The 14,069-nt window shown below is 48.0% G+C and overlaps 1 long non-coding RNA gene across 3 annotated transcripts in view; it reads right to left on the bottom strand.

Moving 5' to 3' along the window:
- Positions 1 to 1,084: 1,084 nt before the first annotated feature.
- Positions 1,085 to 14,069, bottom strand: part of LOC116218453 — a 28,433-nt gene continuing 15,448 nt past the window's right edge. For 2 of the 3 annotated variants that reach the window (XR_006151538.1, XR_004162867.2), the window contains exons 2-3: positions 13,402 to 13,504; positions 2,141 to 2,500 (exon numbers count right to left, since the gene is read on the bottom strand). This is a non-coding gene — a long non-coding RNA (uncharacterized LOC116218453). Of the gene's footprint in view, positions 1,235 to 1,557; positions 2,501 to 13,401; positions 13,505 to 14,069 lie in introns of those variants that run through there. The other variant, XR_004162866.2, reaches the window with a different exon arrangement.

Below are 14,069 nucleotides of genomic sequence, written 5' to 3'. Positions count from 1 at the left end.
TCACACACACACTCACACACTCACACACACTCACACTCACACACACACACACACACACTCACTCACACACTCACACACACACACACACACACACACACACACACACACACACAAAGGCACATATGGCACTGGAAGATAGACAGGGAGAGCATCTCCATGACACTTCTGAAATACTGTTACTACTGGACATAAAGAGAAGAAAAGAGGAGAGGAACAGAGAAACGGCGGTGCCAAGAAGACTGTCTCTCTTTTGATCGCCCGCCCGCCCGCCCGCCCGCCCGCCCGCCCGCCCGCCGTGTGATTTACATGTGGACTCCCCCCATCCCCATCCCCATCTCCAACCACACACCAGCTAAATCAATGCATATGCAAATGCAATTAGTGCTGATTTGCATGGCATCAACAGCCGCACAGATGGCAAGCGAACACAGGAGGCGGGACGCCGCCATCTTTTGGAGGGAAACAGGCAGGGAACGCAGGGGCAGCCATTTTAGTAGTTGCCATGGCACCATGTGCCCAACAGCTGCCAAGCACCCAGCTAGTGTTAGCAGCATCAGCATGAGTTGCTAACAAAAGACACTACTATCACTGATAGCGCACAGTATATTTCATCTGTTTCTACTCACATGTGTGTTGCAAAAGCTTAGCTTGACTTCTGGCTGTTAAAAGGCATTGGATGTGGGCAGTCTGGCTGCAGTCTGAAATGCAATGGTAGCTGGTGCGCTATTGTTTACCGTGTAGCACACCACTGCAGCTCCTCCCTGAGGACGTGTATAGGGGTCCAGCGCTGTGCTGTGCTGTGCTGTGCTGTGCTGAGCTGTGCTGTGCTGTGCTGTGCTGTGCTGTGCTGTGGTGTGCTGTGCTGAGCTGTGCTGTGGTGTGCTGTGCTGAGCTGTGCTGTGCTGTGCTGTGCTGTGCTGAGCTGTGCTGTGCTGTGCTGCGCTGAGCTGTGCTGTGCTGTGCTGTGCTGTGCTCTGGTGTGCTGTGCTGTGCTGTGCTGTGCTGAGCTGTGCTGTGCTGCGCTGCGCTGAGCTGTGCTGCACTGAGCTGTGCTGTGCTGTGCTGTGCTGTGCTGTGCTGTGCTGCGCTGAGCTGTGCTGTGCTGTGCACTGAATCTAAGGACACTGGCTCTCTCACGTGTGTCCTCTGTACTGTCCTTCCAACAGGGACATGGTATGAAGGCCAGATGGTGAATGGTCTGGTGCTAGGCCTGTCATTCGGGCTACAGCTCATACTGTGAACAAAGCAGGTGCCACAGATGCAAATGAGATTGTTGTATCATGGAGGAGGTACAGACGACGACAAGCACTCATTCACTCTGCGTCCCCATTCTCTATCCTACATCTGTCCTGTGCTGGGAGCTCAGGTTCCGTTCAGTATTAATTCAGGTTCCGTTCAGTACTAATTCCGGTTCTGTTCAGTATTCATTCAGGTTCCGTTCACTACTAATTCAGGTTCTGTTCAGTACTAATTCATGTTCTGTTCAGTATTAATTTCCATTCAGAGTCAGAGACTGATGACATGATTTACTGTAACTTACTCTAAGTCTTGCCTTACCTAATAATGCATCAATCTCTGCAGACCATCCTGCCTTTGGGTGTTGGATCAGTGTGTGGTGTTGACAGCTCCTCCTGGGCCCCTTACTGGGCACCTTACTGGGCACTGGGTGGTTCTGGGTGGTTCTGGGTGGTCTTGATTCTCAATGATGGTGTGTGGTTTGGTGTGCCCACTCACTCACTTAAGTCATCCAAAAGAGCAGCTCACCCAAATGAGTTCAATCTCAGTGTGAACTCTAACACTGCTGTGTCCTCTGAGGATACTTCTGGGGTGGATTTCTGGAGTCTTGTTCTTGCTTCTCTTGTGCCAACACACAAAGGAATTTCAGGGTGCGTTATGAATTTTGCAAAAATTGAACGACTTTTCCAAAAGCAAATCTGGGTGGTTACAGAGCCGATCATATAAAACGCCTTTGGCAAAGTCTTCAACACACACACAGACTGATTTGGGAGTAAGACCCTTTGCGTGCTCAAGTGCGTGAGTGTGTGCATGCTTTTGCAGTCATGTGTGTTTCCGTATGTGTGTTTGGCAGCAGTGTGCTCTTGGGGTCTTCGGGTCTCCTGTGCTGGAGGCTAGAGTTGAGCAGAGCGGTGGAGGCCTCTCTCTCTGTATTGATCTCTGTTGTCTCTCTGCTCCCCAGATTGGTGGGGAGCTGGGGGGATCCAGACCCACCTCTGCAGCCCACCGAGGGAGCACCTCGCCTGGCCTGAACTCTCAGAGCAGACCCTGGTGATACTGGCTGGAGGCAGGGAGAAGGATAGCCTCCTGTGGTTCAAGACGAGTAAGCCCTGCTCTCACCCCTCCACCCCTCCACCCCTCCACCCCTCCTCCTCTCTTCCTCTCTTCCTCTCTTCCTCTCTTCCTCTCCATCTCTCCATCTCCCTCCTGGTTCTGGCCTCTCCTCCCACTCCTTTTCTTCTCCTTCATCCTCCTCTTCGTTCTGCTGAAAAGAAACACAGAGAAGTTTTAGTTTCACCTTTAACTCTGAATGTTTCTATGCACGCATGCTGAAGTCGGAGCAGGCACGGCAAAGAATGCCGAGAAGCTTTCAAATGTATTTGTCCATTCTGCCTCATTAAAATGAAGATGAGATTGATTGTTAGGCACACAACACTTGGAGTGCGTGTAGACTGGACGGAGAGCCCCTACATGGTGCCTCTACGACACAGAAGAGGGCTGAATCTTTATTTATCTATTTATTTGATTTTCAGTCTCTCTTCGCCCCAACATAAGTACCTGCAGGTGAATGTGGCGATACTTAGTTTCCAGTTCAAATTGAACATCTCTCTCTTTCTCTGTTTCTTTCTTTCTTTCTTTCTTTCTTTCCTTGCAACTTGCCTCCGGTCTAAATCATTTTGGAGAGAGCTTTATGTGAAATTATTTAAATGAGCCCTGCATCCTTTTCTAATGGTAATGGTGGAGGCTACATTCCTTCAAGGGGGCCTCCGCAGCTTTTGTGCTGTTAGGAGCTGAAAAGGGGTTCACAGGAGTACCCCCCAACACAGAGCGAGGGCGCAGACACCCCACCCCCCCCCCCCCCCCCCACCCCCACCCCCCAACACAGAGCGAGGGCGCAGACACCCTACCCCCCCCCCCCCCCCCCCACCCCCCAACACAGAGCGAGGGCGCAGACACCCCCCCCCCCCCCCCCCACCCCCACCCCCCAACACAGAGCGAGGGCGCAGACACCCCACCCCCCCCCCCCCCCCCCCCCCCCCAACACAGAGCGAGGGCGCAGACACCCCACCCCCCCCCCACCCTAACCCCCCAACACAGAGCGAGGGCGCAGACACCCTACCCCCCCCCCCCCCCCCCCCCACCACCCAAAAAAGGGACATAAAGTAAAGAGATTTAGAGTTCTGCCCTGTCAGGATAGCGTGAGAGTGAGAGGGTGTGTGTATAAGTGTGTGTGTGTGTGTGTGTGTGTGTGTGTGTGTGTGTGTGTGTGTGTGTGTTTTGGGACAAAAGTGTCTATACTAGGGTCTGTGGGTATGAGTGTATTTATTATTTATTGTATGTGTGTGTTTATGAGCAGCCGTGAGTTAGCTGAAGGCCTGTGACACCATTGCTCCATTCACTGTTAACTGTCCCATTGTAGTGGCCAATGCACAATGAGACTTCAGTATGCATCTCACCAGTGCACAAACACAAGCACACATGTTCTCCTTGTCTGTTAAACAATTACCTCAGCACTGCTCACCAGTCACCACACACACACACACACACACACACACACACACACACACACACACACACACACACACACACACACACACACACACACACACACACACACACACACACACACACACACACACACACACACACACACAGCATCACCTCTTACTGAAATAGTTAGCTCACCACGGACCACCATGCTCCACACTGCAAACACAATGAAATGTGTTGTGCTATTCATAGTAGTCAGGATGAATGGATGGATGGGCCAACTCACGGATGGATAGATAGATGGATGGATAGTTAAGGTAGAGGGAAGGAGGCCTATGAGATGAAAATCAAGATGAGAAAAAAGGTTGAGTTTGTCTTTCAGTCATCTCTGAAAAGGGGAGTTAGACCCCTGGCTTTGGACATGGGGTGGGGAGAGAGGGGGTGGAATAGTGTGTGTGTGTGTGTGTGTGTGTGTGTGTGTGTGTGTGTGTGTGTGTGTGTGTGTGTGTGTGTGTGTGTGTGTGTGTGTGTGTGTGTGTGTGTGTGTGACTGTGTGTTTGTCACAGCACCAAGTTCAGGTCCACTGACACAAGGTGATGGAAGAGCGAGGGGAGAATGGCCAATGTCAGTGAAAGTCTGGAATCCCAAGCCTTAGCCATACGCCATACGCCATACGCCCTAGTCTCCGCTGTCACTGCCTACTTCTCTCATTGCCATTATACAACAACATCTTATTTATGGACACATTTGAATAACATCTTATTTATGGGCACATTTTGACGATTTGGACATTTGTCTTCTATTCTTTTCTTCTGACCTAGAAAGTGTAAACTATTTTTTTTTTTAATCCTGAAAGAGGCAAGAGGCATCAAAACCTGAATTTTGAAATCTTTACTGTAAAACATGACATGAAATTGGATTGTTTGTCTTTACAACAACCACTGAACTAAACATGTCACACTTGTCACACAAGTTATGGTCTCTATTCTGTGGTGTTATTTCCTAAATGAATGAGTTAATAAAAGGAGCAAGACAGAAATGAATGATCTAAATGCAAAGAAAGTGTCAAAAGCCACATTTCTTTACTAGAGGAAAATACACGGAAAACCCAAAGCAGGCGGACAAACTGTGTCTCGTGAGACATAGAGCATTGATCACTTCAGAAGATAAGAAACGGATTTCAAATGAAATATATGAAGTGAAAATGCAGGTATGGTTCTGTTCAATAAATCTGAGAATGTTGGAAAAATATGAATTTAAAAGTTAAATAAATCTTTAGAAATACTTTCAATTGTTTGTAGTGTCTGCCAGATGAAGTGACCCTGTAGACCCACACCCCACACAGACCCTGCTTTCCTCTCTGCTTGACTCTCACAATTTGTTACCATGGAAAAAACCTGTCCTTTTTTTTTCCTGCTCTCCCTCTTCAGGCCTGAGGTGGGAAAGAAAGAGAAAGAGAGAGAGAGAGAGAGAGAGAGAGAGAGAGAGAGAGAGAGAGAGAGAGAGAGAGAGAGGGAGAGGGAGAGGGAGAGGGAGAGGGAGAGAGAGGGAGAGAGAGAGAGAGAGAGGATAAGGAGAGGAAGATAGAGTAAGGGTGATAAGAAGTAGGAGGATATTGTCTTGTCTTCTCTTCTGTTTGTTAGTTCACCCTTACATGGCGATGGTAACATGTACATAGGAACTAGCAGCTTTCAACACAATACTAATTGTACAGTCCCTACATTCTTGAAAGAGCAAGAACCATTTGCAGTCGTCAAATGGTTCTCCATATAATAATGTATATGGTATATACACACATAAAAGACTGTGAACTCAACACGTGGAGCATACTGAGATATAAAACTGAGAACTCCAGAACAAGTCAACCTAAACAAAGACAATCGAAACTAACTGTTCACTAATCTACACCAACACCTAAACTGAACACACACACACACACACACACACACACACACACACACACACACACACACACACACACACACAGAGACACACAGACACACACACCACACACACACACACACAGACACACACAGACACACACACACACACACACACACACACACACACACACCTCCTTCTCTCTCTAGGCTGGTAATCTTTAGTACTCCTTTCCCCTGTGTCTGACCCAGTGTCTCCAGGTGTGTAATGCGTAGAGCTGGCCCTGTGTGCTGTGTGCTGTGTGTGTGTGCTGTGAGTGTGTGCTGTGTGCTGTGTGTGTGTGCTGTGTGCTGTGTGCTGTGTGTGTGTGTGTCTGTGTGTGTGTGTGTGTGTGTGCTGTGTGTGTGTGCCTTTGTCTGAGCTGAGGGGATTACACCAGCGACGTGGGGAACATAAAGCCCTCCTCCCGTGTGAGGGAGGGACACCGCCTCTCCAAAACCAACAGGAGGGTGCGTACCGACCCTCTCCCCTTCTGCTCCCATTCCACCATCAGTGGTACCGTGCTCCTCACCTTCTCAATTACAGGACACCCCAGGGGGTGAGGCCCAAACCCCAAACCATTCACTCACTCTCTCTATCACTCTATCACTCACTCTCTCACTCACTCTCTCACTCTCTCTCTCACTCTCTCACTCACTCTCTCACTCTCTCTCTCACTCTCTCACTTTATCACTCTCTCTCTCACTCACTCACTCACTCACTCTCTCTCTCTCTCACTCTATCACTCACTCACTCTATCACTCACTCACTCTCTCTCTCACTCTCTCTCTCACTCACTCACTCTCTCACTCGCTCACTCTCTCACTCTCTCTCTCACTCTATCACTCACTCTCTCACTCTCTCACTCACTCACTCTCTCACTCTCTCACTCTCTCACTCACTTGTTCCCGCACTGCTGCACCTGACTAGCGTTGTTGCGGTGGGATGGAAAAGACTTTCTCTTTGGAGGTGCCCAGAAGCAGCACTTTAGATGGGGAGCAGGGGAGTCATTTGGAAGACGGACCAGTGCAATGAGAAGTGTCAGGCTGACAGAAATAGCTGCAGGAGAAAGAGAACCCTGGAGGGACAGGTAGGGTCCTCTGGGCTCCTGAAGAAAGGAGGGAAGAGAGAGAGGGGGAGAGGGAGAGAGAGGGAAGAGAGGGAGGGGGGAGAGGGAGAGAGGGAAGAGAGGGGGGAGAGAGAGAGAGAGGGAGAGAGGGGAGAGAGGGAGGGGGGAGGGAAGAGAGAGAGGGAACAGAGAGAGGGGAGGAGAGGGAAAGAGAGGGAAGAGAGGGGGAGAGAGGGAGGGGGGAGGGAAGAGAGAGAGGGAACAGAGAGAGGGGAGGAGAGGGAAAGAGAGGGAAGAGAGGGGGAGAGAGGGAGGGGGGAGGGAAGAGAGAGAGGGAACAGAGAGAGGGGAGGAGAGGGAGAGAGAGGGAAGAGAGGCAGGGGGGAGGGAGAGAGAGTGAAGAGAGGGAGATAGAGGGAAGAGAGGGAGGGGGGAGGGAGAGAGCGAGAGGGAAGAGAGGTAGAGAGAGGGAGAGAGAGGGAGCAAGAGGGAAGAGAGAGAGAGCTGTGATAGTGCGAAGGGATGGATGATGGAACCAGGAAAGAAAGAAAGAGAATTCAACAAAGTTGACCTGTGCTATTCAACCCTCTATTTCTCTAAAATCAGAACCCGATTTAAAAAAACCCATGTCATTTTTTTCAAGAATAACATTTTTGTCTTTGCATTTGTACAGAATGTCATCACTCTTCGTCTGAACAATGGATCCTTCTACAAGAGGTTGCAATCACGTGGGATCCTTAGGGCTAGTAATTCACCTTGAACACATCGTATCTCTCATTAAATAACATGGCCATGTTTAGCCCATGTACATGATGCACCTTGTATTTCTAATCAGACTGATGATGCTTTCCTTTAATGATTGAAGGGGAGGAGAAGGGAGTCAGTTGGTCGTTAGGGCACAAAGGTGAATCATGGATGTCTGCATGGATACTTCTGAAGCTTTCAAAGAATTAAATCTTTCATAAAAGAACAGAAAAATTGTAAAAATTGTAAAATCGCGAAAAAAAAAAAAGAAAATGTCCTACTCAATTTTAGAGCAGCTTTGACCAGAATCACTTCACTCCACAGTCGGATGACATCTAGACATTGTGAAGACAGATATTTTAACATGTCCACCATTGCAAAATAATATCTGTAAAATAATATCTATTTAAAAAAAAAATGTGTTCACTCATTCAATCAAACGAGAGAGTCCATCAAACCACCAACAAAATTAAAAAGCAAGATCATCTTCTGCCTGGATTCTCTTTGGACAAATAATTACTCCCTCACAGAAAAGTGTCTGTTAAGATGGCAGACAAAGATGCACACACACACTGGAGGAGCCCTGCCCTTTTAATTCAGTTCACAACAGGCAACAATCAGGCTACGAATGCATCTGCAATGCCTGAGAGGAGAAAGGAAAGCTGGAGAGGCAGGCATTTAAACAGCAGCACAGAAGCTCCACTATCATAGTATATTAACAACCCATACACTCTCGCACAATACCCTCCCTGATTGGCACAAGGCTTCCTCACATTGAACTAATTAAAGGCAGTCCTCCCATCAACTGCTGTCTCCTGAATTGGATGAAAGGAGTGGGAGAAAGAGGGAGGGAGGGAAAGAGGGAGGGAGGTGGGAAGGGGTGTGTGGACAGGAGGGGAAGAAGAGAAGAGAAGAAAGGAAGAGCAAGGGAAAGCACTGTGTTTACTGAAAGGCAAGGCTTGTGTCTGAGCTCCAGGAGCATAAAGAAGTGTAAACAAGACATGTTGGAGCTAATTGAGCGTGAGGCCACTCCGGGGGGCGGCCCTCTGCCCACCACCGTAAAGGAGCAGGAACATAAAGCTGCAGCCGCTGTTTCAACTACAGCTGGAAGCCGGGTCGCACAGCGCATTACACAGACACGTTAGGCCCCTCCCTCTCTGCAGTGTTATGCAGGCTAGTGTTCTACCAGATGGAATGATGAGGGACAAGAGATGAATTAGGACGACCACTGGGCCAGGACTACTGAAGGGTTCATGGGACTGACAAGTAGTGGAGGAAAGTTTTGGTTGAGAACAACATTGCTGTTTAGATCAAAAAATTAAATCTGTGAATTTTTAAGGAAATTGTTTTGCACAAAACAGTTTATTTACTTATTACATGCAACAAGATTAGGCTTTTTTATATTTTTAGACTATTGGAAACTATTCTTTATTGTGTGCTTTTCATTTCTAGCGAAGTCTCTTTACTTTAGGAGGCAAGTATTCTGCCGTGACCTTTGTGAACTGTCCCTCCACAGTGGTGTTGTGATCTGTAATGAAATTCCACTTGGTAAGAAAGCTGCCGGTCTCTGTGGTGGGGGTGAGTTGGGGAGAGACCTCGCCATCCATTATTTGGATATAGATCACAGATCTTATTGAATGTCTTGCAGAAAGACATTCCTGCTAAGTTGCTAGGTCTTCCAATAACACCACCCATCCCCCAGTGAGACACACACACACACACACACACACACACACACACACACACACACACACACACACACACACACACTCCTTGTTTGAATTAGCCCTCTTTTATATTATGCCGAAGAGAGAATGCATCCCCCCCCCCCCTCACCCCACAAAGACACACACACACACACACACACACACAGAGACGCACACACACGCACACACACACACACACACACAGACGCACACACACACACACACACACACACACAGACAGACGCACGCACACACACACACACAGACACACACACACACACACACACACACACACACACACACACACACACACAGAGACGCACACACACGCACACACACACACACACACACACAGACGCACACACACACACACACACACACACACACACACACACACAGACGCACGCACACACACACACACAGACACACACACACACACACACACACACACACACACACACACACACACACACACACACACAGACACACACACACACACACACACACACACACACACATACAAGTCCAAGTTTGCCTAGGGCTGTGTGAAACCAACAGTGAAGATCATGAACAAAAGGGCAGCCTGGCTTGGAGACTTCTGTAGCGGAGCTGAACTCATACCGATAATGCATTGAAATATTTGATGTAACTGTCGTGTCAGATATTTAAATGATTTTCGTATAATTATTCAACACGATCAGTAAAACTTTACGGGGTGACAATACAGGACAACCCCAAATAATGCGTTATGATGTGATAAGTGATGATAAGTTGAGCGCTACTTTTTCCCCTCCCAATATGCAGCGTGTTTAGTTATTAAAGTAGGCCAAGACTTGCGACATTGGACTTTGCCCAGGCCTCACACAGTACTGGAATCATCTAGAAGGTGTGTCAGTATCAGGCCACCCAACTCTCTGGGTTCCTCAGACAGCTCGTTAATGTGCACAAACTCCATTTTGCCCCCCTGCCCCTGCCCCCCCTATTCTTCCATGTATATATTAGCAGTGTGACTTGACCCTTGCAGACCCGACTACTGTTTTCTGTCTCGCTGGGCGTGGGAAAAAGAGAGCCACTCTTTTCACAGCTGCTGCGTCCGTTGCCGTGCGCCACATCCCCATCCACAGACACCCCATTGGTACCCCTCCACCAACCCTCCATCTCCTGTTTACCCCCTCCTCCCCTCTACTCTCCCCTCTCCTCCCCTCCCCTCCCCTCCCCTCCCCACTACTCTCCCCTCCCCTCCCCACTACTCTCCCCTCCTCTCCAACTTTCCTATTCACCGCCTCGCCTGCCCCTTTTCACCAAGACGACCCCCCACCCCCGCCCCACAACCCCTCATTGCCGATGGTCTGGCTTCAAAAACACATCTCATTATTCAAGCTCTAGTTTGCATAGAAGTGTCAAAGGGGCCTCTGTCTCTGTCTGGTCCACTAAAGCCTGCCATACTCAAACAAGTGCTAAGAAGATGAAATATTTCGGAAAAAATGTCCAAATACACCACAGCTTGAGTGTGTGTGTGTGTGTGTGTGTGTGTGTGTGTGTTTTCATTAATTTTCCCACATTCACTTCGTTCTTGAACATGTAATGAACCCCAGACATTACTACTTTAATCGCTTCTCTGTCTTTAAACACACACACACACACACACACACACTCTCTCTCTCTCTCCTTCCTCCCCCTACACCCCCCCCCCCCCCCACTCCACCCCCCCACCATGCTAGGAGGGAAACCTGGCTATCATCCCTTGCATGAGTTTGTAATCTGTATCAAGAGGAATTAGTCACAGTGGTGTTCCCCACAGGGCCTCCAGCCGTGGCCCAGCTCCAGGGCCCCAGCCCCAGGGCCCCAGCTCCAGGGCCCGCTGGCTGCATCCACTCGCCCAGATTGATCTGCTCTCCGCTCCGCTCATGTGGTGCTGGCCGCATCATTTAAAGCAACTCATGAGAACCACGACGCAGAATGCTTTATGCATACAAAAACCCCTCGGCTCCTGCTTCTAAAACATTTCTCTCTCTCCGTTTTTCACTAAATGCTTTTGAACAGTTCAACTGACATCTCAGTGGAAAACTTTTCTGTTCTTTAAATCTGACCTTGCCTTCGGAAAAATGGTTGATGATTTTGCACTAAACATGATTTTCTACTTTCTTTGCTTATTTTTTTCCCCCCAGTGCTACAGTTTTCATTTTGCAGCTGATTGTTCTAAACATCTGGACTCAAACACTAAATATATTCTTTATTGTTTAAACCGAAGGCGTGACCTCTATTGAAAGTGAAAGTTTATCGATAGATGATTGGTTGGTACTAAACTAAACTCCAGGATGTTGAGAGAGCAACAGAGAGATGATAGCAGAGGATATTAAAATGAGCACGTAAGATGGGGAGATAGAGAGAACATGAGAGACACATGGTGGAAGACAAGAACAGAGGTATTCACTTGTCTGCAGTTGTGGAGATTAAAGCTGTTTCATGAGCAACCAGTTTATTTAGAGATCGTCCCATAGACTCAAGATGTACGCAAGACTCTCCATGTGCCCCTGTTGGGCAATCTTGATTTTAAAAGAACAATGCGTTTGCCTTGTTTCTGAGAACCATCTCTAGGATAGCGAGTCATCGAAGTGCTGTGTTTGGTAATTGGTTAGTGGTGAGCTTCCAGATTGAAGCATGGTGTTTGTTCTAACTGGCACCACCACCACCAGGATTTCACACCTTTGATCCCTACCTCTTTGGTGAAGGAAGTAGAAAAGTTTTCCGACCAAATTCTACAGTATCCCTATGTTCCCAGCGGATATGTTCATGAACAGCCATGAAATAATCATCAGCTGTGTGAACCATTCATTTCAGAGTGTGGCGTCTTTCCTTTCTCTCCCCAATGCTTGTCTAGAATGTGCAGGAGGTGAATGTTCATAGGCTGCGTCCCCTGTCCATGCTCCAACAAACAGGCTCATTCGCTCAGCACCCCCGCGCACGGTGAGAGCGGAATAATACCCAATACCCACAGCATTAGTCTCAGGATTTGGCTTACTGTCAATTTAATTAAGCTCCCTCCCTCCCTCCCTCCCTCCACACCCACTTCACCCACTGCTGAATTAGTCGGAGAACAAAATTCAATCAGTCTTGAAATGTCTTCCTTTGGAATCTCAAAAGTTCTTCTCTGTTTCAGTTTCTAGACTTTTTTTTGGGATAAAAAAACGAATGTAATGTCATCAAACAAAAGAGAGAAAGAGGGAGAGAGAGAACAAAGTATCTTCAGTGGGCCTGGAGGAAGACGGGGGGGGGGGGGGGTGAGGGACATTTGATGGAAAGCACAAGTAAACGACATGCAGGGTGTGTGTGTGTGTGTGTGTGTGTGTGTGTGTGTGTGTGTGTGTGTGTGTGTGTGTGTGTGTTGGGAGGGGGGTTAGTGAAAGACTGCGCCCCCCTCCCCATCCCCACCCCCCTCTCGCTCCCTTTCCACATGATCACACACCTTAGGCCCCGGCCCTGCTCTGCCACGGAGCCTCTCAACACTTAAAGGGATAAACCACAGGCACAAGGGCTTGGCCAGTGGATTAAACAAACACTCACCCTCACTAAACTCTCTCCAACAAAACCAGCCCACTGGCAAACTGGATCAGACTGTTTAACTGTCCAGAGAATAAAAAAGATACAATGACATTTATTGGGGCAGGGGTGTGTGTGTGTGTGTGTGTGTGTGTGTGTGTGTGTGTGTGTGTGTGTGTGTGTGTGTGTGGGAGAAGGGGGATAGAGGTCCTGAGAGAGGAGAGGTATGAGGCACTGGGATGAAGGCACATTAGTCTGGCTCCTTCCAGAGTTACCCGCACAGACACTCCCCAATTCTCAGAAGTAACACCTTTACAAGTTACAAGCCTGTTTAGTCATAACCTGTTGCTATCTTGCTATATGGTTGGGGACGAGGTTGGAATTTTCAGCAGTACACCTCATTTTACTACAGAGACTACTGAGGCAACCTAGTCCACTCCAGCACACACAGGTAGCACAGGAGGCTAGCACAGGAGGGTGACACAGGAGGGGAACACAGGAGGGGAACACAGGTAGCACAGGAGGCTAACACAGGAGGGTGACACAGGAGGGGAACACAGGAGGGGAACACAGGAGGGGAACACAGGAGGCTAACACAGGAGGGGAACACAGGTAACACAGGAGGGGAACACAGGAGGGGAACACAGGAGGGGAACACAGGAGGGTGACAGGGGGATTCTTCTGATGGTGTAGTACCTTTCAGGATTGCCAGTGGATTCAGAAAAGCCTCTTTCAGGTCACAGGTGCTTCTGCCCGTCCAGGACTCGTCACTGCCATCAGTGCCCCTCTCCTACACCTGCTGGCAAAATATGGAAGAATAATGTCATGCCATGTCATAATATGTCATATTAAAATACGAGCTATTCAGTGGGGTAGAAGGCCATCTTAATAAATCTAATAGAAAAAGGCCCACTAGTGAATAGGTAAATGGTGAGTAAAATCACATATTGCATAGGCTGTGTCATAGTGCATAAGTACACTTTTGTGCACATCAGATTTGACTCTTCCAACTTTTCATTATATTCCCATTCCTAATTTCCCTGTGGTGTTTTACTGACTGCAGTTTCATAACAATACATTTCTAATTCTGTAGTTAATTAAAACTCTCTTTATTGATGTCTGGAAATTATTTCAAAATGTATCTTTCTGGTTTATCAGCACCTGGTATTCAGAACATCATTTAACATGCAATATATTTACATTTTAGAATATTTTGGGCATTTTTTTGTTCTGTAAAGTCTGATGGCTCTGTCCATAAATAATGAAACAACATCGATCAAGTACAGCATGATTTGTTTCTAATTGAAAATGAGGCTAAAGCTCGTGCTGTTCGTGACGGAGTAGTTCAAACTACACCTACTACT

The sequence above is a fragment of the Clupea harengus genome, chromosome 22 (assembly GCF_900700415.2).
Source record: "Clupea harengus chromosome 22, Ch_v2.0.2, whole genome shotgun sequence".
Classification (NCBI taxonomy): Eukaryota; Metazoa; Chordata; class Actinopteri; order Clupeiformes; family Clupeidae; genus Clupea; species Clupea harengus.
The sequence above is the reverse complement of the archived record's forward strand: the minus strand, read 5'-3'. Positions and strand labels throughout refer to the sequence as shown.